The sequence below is a fragment of the Silene latifolia genome, chromosome Y (assembly GCF_048544455.1).
Source record: "Silene latifolia isolate original U9 population chromosome Y, ASM4854445v1, whole genome shotgun sequence".
In the NCBI taxonomy this organism is placed as follows: domain Eukaryota; kingdom Viridiplantae; phylum Streptophyta; class Magnoliopsida; order Caryophyllales; family Caryophyllaceae; genus Silene; species Silene latifolia.
The window spans coordinates 286,804,858-286,816,732 of NC_133538.1; the positions used below are offsets into that span (position 1 = coordinate 286,804,858).

Sequence of the window (11,875 nt, forward strand, 5' to 3'; positions counted from 1 at the left end):
AATGCGATAAATCTGATAATCAAAATTCATACGGGAAAAGAAATGTACCATCTGATAGTACTTGTAATGTTTAGCTCACGAGCTTTCTTTTTGGTGTTTGCTGGTATTTCTCTTGCGCATTTTGTAGAACACTCGGTACACGTCTTTTAAAGAACCAAAATTTCAGCAGCAACCATCGCCTAATGACATCAATTGACATCCTAAGAAGTGTGGTTCTGTAATTATGGCGTCATACCCAACAACACGAAATTAAACAAAATAACCATCTTACCTAAATACAATCCTTGCTTTGAATAAACCTCAGAAACATCAATATCTAGCACCACTCTGACTATAGGAATGCAATGCACCTCTAGGAGCACCAATATTAGGCAGAGAAAAAGAAAGAGAATGAAAATGTGGTGCAAGAATCTCAATTTTTCAGCTAAACAATATAAAAACAGTTAGATCAGCGAGGAATCCGACTCATTACTGAAAACCTTACCTGCGAATTTCCGGTGAAATTGAACCATCTTTATTGAGTCAAGCACCAGTGTATTCGTGAAGTTTACACATTTTGAGCCCGCGAAATTGTTGGATTATCATCCTTGTAGAAAGCGAGATCAGATCAGAGAGGTTAGGGACTTATCAATGAATAGCTCACCCGCGAATTTCGTAGGCAGTTGCACCATATTGACCGAGTAAAGCAACGGTTTATTCTTCAGTAGAAACCAATTTTAAGATGGTGAAATTGCTGGAAGACCATCCTTGTAAAGAGTGTAATGAACCGATTGCCACTCATTTGCAGATATAGAGCTTGTGGACATATTGTAGCTACAATTTGTTTTGATGAGCACGTATCATAAAATTAATTAGTAAGCGCTTAGTTATATCCTAATCTGACATTGCCAAAATGTGTATACGTAATAACACCCTTATTAAGGAGACCCGTGCCTACCTAATTCCTATTCAGGCAATAGCATCGCAAGACAAGGTGAGACTGCGCTACTGTATTTAGAAATGGTATCAGTAACAATAAGGCCAAACATCATAAACGTATAACAACAATGACCCAACTATAGAACTTATTAAATGACCAGGCATAATTTAAGAGTGCGAGCAATTTGAAGGCTAACCTCATATTTAGGTTCATGGTATCACAGATTCCTCACAGAAGACTCCACACGGAAGATGCTTAATAATCAATCACTTCACTTTGTTCCATCATACTAGAAAACAAATAATTGTGAATCCTTTCAGCCCATGTGAGCAACCAGGGAATAGCATAGGAGTACCATCCAACATTTTAAAAATTAGTATACCAGTTACCTGATGTGTGCGACTGATTTTTAAATTCCATACTGAAGTTCAGGGACCGTTATGCTGTTTCAATCATTGTATGGGAGATCGCTAGACTGAAAAGCAAGATCAGCAGCATTAGTACAGAGCTTAGAAGACAGATGGCTATAGTTGTAGGAGACAAACAGGTACGTGGAAATTACTTGAGATATTAGTGATTATCCAAGCACCAACACAACCACTTATGTAGTGGTAGCTCTAAAACAGAGAAAGAGTTTCGTAAGCAGCGCGTGAATCTATTCTAGGAAACACATCTCGACAACCAAAAAGTGGTTCGTATCTTATTTGCTTTGAGGGGTGAACTGCCAATGAAACAGTCCAGTGAGCAAGAAAAGGTTGCACTACTTCGAAGCAATATTCAATGAGCAAGAAAAGCTTAACCATTCCATGTATAGGATGATCATTCAGGATACTAAAGAGGGTTAATAGGAAACAGATGACAGCAGGATTAATCCAAATGATATTCTGTAACGAATATTATCAGCCCTAAGCGTCCTCAAGATTCTGTCCACGGTGGCTAACATGTATGTCCATGTTTTCACAGGTTGGCATCTCCTCACTTAAAAACAAGTAAACCTGAAAGAGTATATAGCTAACAGTATGCTCAGATTTCACCCCTGAAAAAGCACACTATTACACATTCTCTCACCGAAACAGTCAATAGGCCATTTATTTTATTTGCTCAACAAGAACAAGTCTATATTTTAGAAAAGAAACATAGTCACAATCAGTAGTAATGCTATCTGACTACGACACAGACACACAAAAACCGCCAAAAGCACAAAAAATCTCAATTTTTCAGCTAAACAATATAAAAACAGTTAGATAAGCTACTAATCCGACTGATAATTACTTCACGAATACCCGCGAATTTTCGGAATCTGACTACGACATGGACATACAGAAACCGCAAACAGCACAACCAATCACAATTTTTCAGCCATACAATATAAAAACAGTTAGATAAGCGACGAATACCCGTGAATTTCCGCGACAATTGAACCATCTTTATTGAGTAAAGCACGAGTGTAGTCGCAAAGTTGACACATTTTGAGGCCACGAAATTGTCGGAGTATCATCTTTGTAGAGAGCGAGATCAGATCAGAGAGGTTAGGGACTTATCAATGAACAGCTCACCCGCGAAATTCGTAGGCAGCTGCTTTCTCTACACCGAGTAAAGCACCGGTACACCGAGTAAAGGCCCAGTTTATTTTTCAGTAGAAACTGATTTAAAGATGTTTAAATTGCTGGAAGACCCTCCTTGTAGAGAGTGTAAATGAACCGATTGCCACTCACTTGCGAATTTCCTGGGAAATTGACCCCTCTATATTGAGTAATGATGGTAAGTTAGAAGCAATCAAGAGTAAATTGTCGCGAATTACCTGAACAATTGAGAGTAAATTGGATGGGAATTAGCAATTGAGAGGGCGGTTGGGAATTAGGTGAACAATTGAGAGGGATAAGGATTGGCGCAAAAATCAATTTCCTACTGTTCAAATAAGTGGAAAGAGGTATGAGTGGCATGGATTTTCCAAAGAGGAACGAGTGGCCTGGATGTTGCTTTCTACTGTTGTGGACTGTTGCAAAGCGAGAACTGTTCCATTAGTTTACGTTGTCGTTCAACTCCGATTAATTTAATGTGACAGATTGCTTACATATATAATTCTGATAAATGTCGTATATAAAACATCATTGTGTGTATTTAATTGTCAAACATTTCCCTCCAAAGACCACACAATTTCCTTCCAAATTTAAGCTATTTTCCATCCATATTTCAGTAATTTTCTCTCAAAATTCCAGGACATTTCCCTCCTATTTTATCTATTTAAGTTGTTTGGTTTCAGTTCGTTTTATCATGCCATTCAAAACAGCCGTAATTAACTATTTATCCCTCTGAAAATGCACTGACTTTTACATATTGTTCTTCATTCAAATTCACCTCCATCAGCAACGCAATCATCAAATCACTAAAAAGCCAAATCATAACATGTAGCTATTGGACGGATCAAGGTCCGAGTATATTTTAGATCAACGAGTCTAAGTCGGATTAAAATAAAAAATCATGAATAATATGTTCCTGCACAAATACAGTTGACAATTGGTTTACCTAAAAGATGAAAAGCTAAAATGAGGACAGGAAGCTTCACATACCAAAGGGCCATATATATACAGTTCATAGACTATATATCTGAGATAGTACCTCTTATTGTTTATTTTCTGAGTTTTATTTTAAAGTTTTTAAGTTCTGCTACAAACTCGATTTTCATTCATAGTACATATATAAATCCACATCTATAGGGCTCAACAACTATGCATAAACCAAGTAGAAAAAAGAAGAGGCTTTATGAATCTTATGACAAGAATTTTCACAAGCTGTGAAAATACTAAAGTAACCGTCCTTTCTACTAATCAAGGAGATGGAGGTTAGCCGAACTCATACATACTATCTGGCCCTTCATAAATCCTAAGCTCTATTCCGTCATCATCCCACATTCCGTCAAAGCTCTCGTCATCACTATAATCCATGTAATCATAATACGAGAAATCGGAGTCGGAGTAGTAATCATCAAAATACGATCTTCATTCAAAGAATCCCATGATGACTTGAGGTCCAAGAACCTCGAGCATTGGGTGTTTCTCTTTGAGAAACTTCTTGTCAAGGCGGACATCCCAACAACCTCTCAAATCCAAGGATTCAAGCTTAGGGCATCCGGGAGCATCCCGAGGCCTCCCGAGGTCGCTTTCATTTATACGAACATAAGCTAGCTTGAGATGTTTTTGGGTATAGAATAGGCAATGGCGAGCATCATTGGGGTGTGAATCCTTGTATGCTGCTCGTAAAGGATATCCATATTCCAGCATAATGACGATAGCATTTTACAGCTCTTTCCAATGGCTTCAAGGGCTCGAGTTCCAATTTTACAGCAATAACTTAAGTCTAAAGATGTTATTGTGCAGAACTTTGCAGCTACTTGTCCTAGTATAGAATAGCTGATCTCGCTCCTCCGTAGTATTAGACTTTGAAGGTATCCTGAACTACCTACCATATCGAATACGCAAAATGAACCACAACTTTATAAGTTGAACAACATTACGATGAATGAATGTAATAATAAACAAATCAAATAACACTATTTAAAGTAGAACATATTTCTCATCAAAAGTTCCATAATAATGTCATTAAACGGTCAAAAGGTTTAGCAAAAATACACCTCTATGGGTGTCCATAAATTTAATCATTCAACATTAATGAGACAACTTCTTGTTGACCAAAAACAACTTAACTTTCAATAACCCACAACTTAACTTTCCGCAATGATTTCTCTCGTGTGTAAGAGGGAGCAAAATAGCACTTTCAATGTTGATCGATCTTGAAGATAGGTCATGACTCATGAGTATATACAAGTTGTCCCAATTTCATTCAATCAAGCACAAAGAGGCATTTGTCCCATGATTCCCAAACTGCTTTCAGTGAAGCATACTTAAAGATTATAGTATAAAGATGGTTTATTGATTTGCAAACTCGCTTTTCTCCTTGAAATTAACGTGGAAAAAAAACACCACAACTATCAAGTACTATGCATTCCCGCACAGCTGAGTAGAGCGTCGCGTCTACAGAGTCATAAATTTGAACCAGCTATTAAATTGGCTACGACATTGGATCGATAAGAGACATTAAGATCATAATTTTCCCAATGTGAATGCTTCGAAATCAATCCAACACACATATCAGTGGTCCCCTAATGAAATTACCTTTTTTCCCCAACAGATCTTAAACTCATTGGTCTCTTACTGATTTCTAATCACATGGGTCTATTGGACCCTAACTGATTCCTAACCGGCTATCCCACTTATGTTTTGCTGGGAAAAAACGAAAGGAGATGTTTTCCTTACACCAATTGTACTAACACATAACCATGCACAATCAACACTCAACTACCAAAAAGTAGTAAAAAGCATAATTTAGTAGTAAACATTGTCAAGGCAACCGACCGCCAATGTTTGTTAGCTTAACTGCGACTTGAGTTTGAAACCCGTTAACATTAATTAAAGTTTCCATTATTAGATCCTTTCATAAAATATATAAATGAGTTAGAGTACCTTACTTTTCAGAGATGAAAGCGAAAATGTGGTCATTATTGACCCGAGAAATATTAAGCTTTCGAAGCGATCCACAGCTTCGAGTAATAAGCAAACGGAGCATCTGTTCAACGTGCTCCGGTTGGCAAACAGTGCACCACTTATCAATGTCAAGCTCTTTCCAACAATAAGGTCCCTGAACTGCTTTCCCCCATGCCTTACAAACTCTAGGTATCACTGCCAATATGTCATCCAAAGGCAAATTCTTGAAAATAATTCCCAATGCATCTGATATCATCTCATCCCATTGTCTATAATCACTTCCCCTTATTATCCCATATATATTTACCTTCAAAAATACCCAAATAAACCGAAAACTTATAATCAATAAAATAATACACTAAAGTTAGAGTCTTTTTAATCTAGGTAGTCTTAATTCTTGCTACCATATTGAAATTATACTTCCTCTGTTAAAGTTAGTCTTTTTCATCTGGGTAGTCTTAATTCTTGTTACCATATTGAAATATAATCCCTTCGGCTCAATCATTTAATTACATTTTATCGTAATTAATTAGTGCATGATTATGACACTTAAGACTTACGTAGCTCAAGCTAAGCCATCAATAGCTTGGGGTGTGCAGTGCATTCAGAAGCTACAACGAATCAATAACATTGGAAAGTAAAAGAGTTAGACATACCTCGAAACTCTTCAAGGAGAAGTTCCATATGCAACCCATAAAAGTCGAGCCTAGAAAGCATTTGAAGGTAGCCTTCTGAATTGCATAAAACGTTTGAAGGGGGATATGTAGCTCTCTACCCCTGAGATTTTTATGGAAAAATCACATTTGTTTAGCTATTACAGTGCAATCAATTTAAACCCATTTAAACCCAGACACTAAACCGTAACAATTCAATTCACAATATACGTTCAATCAGTAGCTAACATCTAATATCAGCATCAATGGAGTTAATTAAGCCTACGCTACCTTAGTAATGACACATTCATCGCTGGCGACCATGCTCTTTGTAATACACAAACCTCCATATCTGATCATTTGAACCAACATCTACAACGAAAGGCCCTACGAAAAGGGAAATTATAAACAAACTAATATGTCAACAGTTAACCATGAAAATATCTTAGGTATCGATAATGATGTTCACTCTAAAAAGTGATCGACTACATATCTTCAAACTCCAAAAACTCCAAGGTCCTTTGTATGCTGGATGGGTTCGGACCTATCAAGGTTTCCACAAGCTGTCCTCTTCCTCGTCCCAAATTTCATGTTGTTCACTGTTGAAATCAAATGCTGCTTTTTAGCGCCTCCTATATATTAAACATAACATTTGACCAGATGACGGGAATGTGGCAACATGTCAAGTTACCTTTTTTTCATTCGGGTCGGGAATTTTCACGTGGAATTGAATCATAACTTTGTACAAAAGAACATGTAATTTTTTGAACAACATCAAATTCTGCAGTTTCAGAATATTTGACAGTTATAAGGAGTTCTGAACTCACTGAACACTTCATACCTCAGGTTAGATGTCACAATTTTTTTGAGATAAAGCATACGAGCTTACCTCAATCATTTTTTGGCAGAAAACTTCAGCAATTCTATCAGTTAGTGTAGTCTATCATGATGACTTCATCCTTTCATTTGATACCAACAACAGTACTGCAATCAATCAAGAATTGAATCGTCAAAATAGCTATGGCAATTCCAACTATGCACCAAGATTCACTTAGTACTTTAGTAGAACACCATAGCTCAGAAAGTCCCCAATTTCCAATTAGAAAATCTCCAATTTAGTGTCAAACTTAGCTAAGTCAGTGTAGTATTTTTCGGGCTCATAGGATAAAACAATAAGGGCACGTGGCATAAACCCTAGACCTAACGACCACAGTACCTCCGTCTTAATCACTCGAGCTCAAACAAAAACAATCTCAAATCCCAATTCCCAATTCCCAATTCCCAATTCCCAACTTAGTGTTAAGCATAAATTTGTTCATTGGGAAGGTTTTTAGGCTTATAGGCTAATACAATAAGGAGACATGACTTAGACTCGGACTCAAACCCGATATCTAGTAGGGTTATCCACAATGCCTCTATCTTAATCACCCGAGTTGCGACATTAACAAACTTCCAAATTCCCAATACATTACAGATCAGATATCACCAATTGCACAAAACCCAAATAAAAAAATCTTACGAACGCATCAAAACAAACCCCATAAATGACAACAATTACCCAGATAATAAAAACCCAGAAAGTTAATACCTTTAATGAAAAAAGACGAAGTTTGGGTTTGGAAGAAACAGGGAAAGCGTGATGTGTCTTGTTGTTATTGTTGTTGGTCTGGAAATGAGGCCGCCATTGCTAAGATTAAAGTTGAGTTCTTTGTTTATGTTGTTGTTGTTGTTAAACAATGTAAATCGAGGAAGAAGATGAGATGAGATGAGATGAGAATCATGATTGAAGAAAAAAATTAGGCAGGGAGGCAGGGCGAGTGGGTTGTCTGTTGAGAGCAAATGAACGGACTAATAAAAGCATCATCTACCAGCAAAGTAAGCAAACTCTGAATAAGAAGGTCTTTAATCTGCAGCTGTTTCTTATTAAGCACTGATTTCGAGTAAAGTAGCACTCCTTCAGGAAAAGAGCCATTTTCAGTTTGAGAGTGTGTGTAATGTTTATGATTGAAGAGAGTGAGAAAAATTAGGCATGAGGAAAGTGATTGAGGAGGAAAAGGAATGAGCGGTTTGGTTGGAAGTTGAGGAACAATGGGAATGAGGGGCTCAGATTCAACAAAGCACTATTCCTTACTATTCATAAGGCTTCACTGTTCATAAGGAATCCAAAAGGTGATGTTTGCACATTTTCGTAGTTAGGGATTACGGATTACGGATTAAGGATTAAGGATTAGTCCACTTTTTTGGGCTTTTTTGTGGTCCTTTAGTAGGATCTATGGCATGCTCAACTACAGATGTTGTGATTGTGTCCCCAACAGTATGTTTCTCAGTTTGTACTACCGTAGCAGGAATTACGGTATTCTCTGTTGGATTTAGAGTATGCACGAAACAGGAATTGACAATAATAAACCACACCGAATCGACTTTGCTTTTCTAATAGAACAATTCGACCCTTATTTGTGCCCGGGTTAAATCGAATTTCCTATTGAGATAAGACGGTGTCCCTCTGATTTTGGGCACAAACCAAAAATCAAAGAAGTAATTTAGAAGTATTATGTGTACACACCAAAAATGAAAACTATTCCGTAAATTCGTAAATAATTATGCAAGTGTACACTTCGTACTACCCGAACTTACATTATATGTTGGAGTTATGTGTGCCTCACCTTTACTACTTTCAATTAATGAGAGTATGTTTCTCAATTCATCATGAAACATACGAGTAGTAATGGAAATGTGAGAAACTTGTGATAGATTAATGCATATGCACTTGCAACTTGTGGACAACGCCCGCGGGAACTGCATCCGCGGGATCCACACTAGGCATAATCGACTCGAGGTTCTTTCGAATCGAATTAAGACAAATTAGAGTCGCCACCAAGTTTTTTGGGAACTTGGAACCGTTCAAGTCAACTTGACACCTTTCGTCGAAAAGCATAAAGCCAATCAACTACGAGTGATTAAAGATAAAGACTTGTACCCTATATCACTCGATTTGAATGACTCTCGTAATCCAATGGTATTTAGACGGATCCACAAATCATAGATCTTGAGTAATGGGTGAGGGTACGTGTTACGAAGCCCATAAGGACACCTAACCCCGCCCGTCGATAATAGCTTCTACTAAGTCAAGTATCGGATTTCAAACAAGGTCGTAGCTACTGCGATATATGATATTCAAACATCGTTTTAAAACCCTAACATGTGAAGTTTCTATGTCGATTTAGGTGTACTATCTATTTGTCTATCTATCTGTCTAATGTCACTAATGGGGGTTTTGATTGATTCAACTAAACTAATAGGCGAGAGAGGAAAAATAAAAGGAATTAACAACAAGAAAGGAAGAAGTATGCTAAGAGTCGGTCCACCGTGGCAGCTGTCAGATCTATACTATCGGGAATATTAAGGCGATTAGACTATTGATAAGAAGAGCTATGGTCGTCACCTTTCGGTCCTTAAACCGCCCTAGAGTGTAAAATGACTTAACTTTCGCCCTCACCGCAATACCCTATTGTAATTAAGCAAGCCTTCCCTTCCAATCTTTCGATCTAGGTCGGGGTTAACTAGAATTATTGGTCTCCTGCATGCATTCATTTGACCGGATAACAATTAAATTGCCTAATACAATTCCTATCGCAAGACTAATCTATATAAGTCAGTTAAAACATCGCTACCACGGCTTCCCTAATCCTAACATACTACGGGGATTTAGCTAGACATAATTAAGGGGAAAACGAGAAATAAAGAAGAAGAAATAATAAACATTAAATAAATTAAAGAGAGAAAAGGGGAAAAGAAATTACTGAAATCAATCCGGAAATTAAAGGAACAGTAGCAAGAGTAGTGTATATTCGAACCAGAGAGGAAAAGGAGAAATAAAAAGTGTGTGTGAGAGTTTACATCGACATACTGACTCCTTATTTATAAGAAAATAAGGTTTATTAAACCTAATGACGGAATTAAACCTAAAAAACCCGGCCGTAGCAAAATCCACTCGATCGAGCACTTAAGGCTCTCGATCGAGTGATATTCCTTAGCATTCCTCTCGATCGAGAACAATTCCTCTCGATCCAGAACTTCTTTCCCTTTAATCACTCGATCGAGTAGAATTAGCTCTCGATCGAGCAAATGGGCTCTCGATCGAACAGAAGTAGTCCTCGATCGAGCACTTCTCGCGCGTAATGTAATTCCGCTTCGCGCACCAAACTTCAAACGGCTGCCATTTCTTCGTTACTTAGGCAAACAGGGCGTGGTTGGTGGCGTTGGAAAGCTAAAAAGACAAACTTTCATCTACAATTGGAATCACCTGAATATCTGTTGTAGAACTCGAGATATGGCTCTTACAAGCAGGAACTAGCAAATTGAAGCACTCTCTTGGCTCGCCTAACTTCCTTACTCCAATGCGCATCTCAAAATAGCTTCATTCCCGCTCCAAATTCACTCTTCCTCCAAATGCATGCTAAAAGGATGGTAAAAGGCTTGATTTCACTACTTTTGGGTTCATTCCTGCAAATAAGACAAAACAACCCAAAGTAGCATATTCGGGGCATTTCGTAGCATAAAACCACGATAAAAGCATATAAATACGCGCATAAATTAGGCTAAAAAGACTATATAAAATGCACGTATCAAATCTCCCCAAACCAAACCTTTACTCGTCCTCGAGTAAACTGAAATGCAACTAAAGGAACGGAAAAAGATAACTCAGAGCTAGCTACAAATGCCCACTTAAGCCAATTTAATGCAAGCAAACTAACACCTATAGCAAATAGTCAAATGCAAACGAGTTGTAAGATGTTTATAAATAAAGCTGAACCGTCGACCTTGCAAGACCTTTAATAATGGACTCTCACGGGTCACTCTTCTCTCATGAAGCAAAGGGTGAATATATATATGTAAGAGAGAAAGAAAAATAGTCGCTCACCTAGACTACGACCCACATAAACATGCATGCAACTAATATGATAGACAATTCTAGCTACCGTATATACATTCCAACCAAACAAGGTCTGTCATCCGAGGGCTTACAAAAATATGGTAAAGTGAGGCAATGGGTAAGAAAAGGCAAAACATTTATGGGAATGTGGAGGTATAGGTGATCAAGCTAGTACCTAAACAGAACCATATGAGATATATCCATTTCCAACTCAATTATGAAATAAACACAATGCCCTTCATTTGGCATAAAATCTCACCAAACCAAACCAAACATACTCCTCAAATAATGTAAGATAGAACATAGGAGCAGAAACCGTCAACCATTTTTTCCTCATTTTTCTTTTCTTTTTCTATTTCTACTTCGGTTTCTTCTTTTTTTTTCAACTCTTTTTTTCATTTCTTTTTTTTTTTTTTCGAATTTCTTTTCTTTTTTTTTTCTTTCATCATCCTCCTTTTCTTCATAAATTACCAACTCCAATTCAATAGATACAAGCCAAACTTGATATAATAGACAATATACCGCAAAAACAATCTAAACTAGCTTGACAAGGCAGGCTAAATTTGGATGTAGCTAAGGGTCAATTGGCAAATTTGGCTAATGTGGAGTTTATGGGTAACAATGAAAGAAAGGGAAATGTAAGCACCTCCCTGCATGTGACACCAACCACTAACCCGAATGTATGAAGGTAAAAAGCAATTGAATTTCATATACGTGCAAATTAATGAACATGCTATGCAAGGAGTAACTACTCACAATCCTACATGAAACTGGTCATAAATGACACCAGTTTATAAGGCTCTAATTCCTTAGAATTTATAAGTAGGTT

The 11,875-nt window shown here is 37.4% G+C and overlaps 1 pseudogene; it reads right to left on the reverse strand.

Annotated features, from left to right (window-relative positions):
• Window positions 1-3,747: 3,747 nt before the first annotated feature.
• On the reverse strand, window positions 3,748-7,011 carry LOC141630851 (F-box protein FBW2-like; annotated as a pseudogene).
• Between the last annotated feature and the right edge of the window lie 4,864 nt (window positions 7,012-11,875).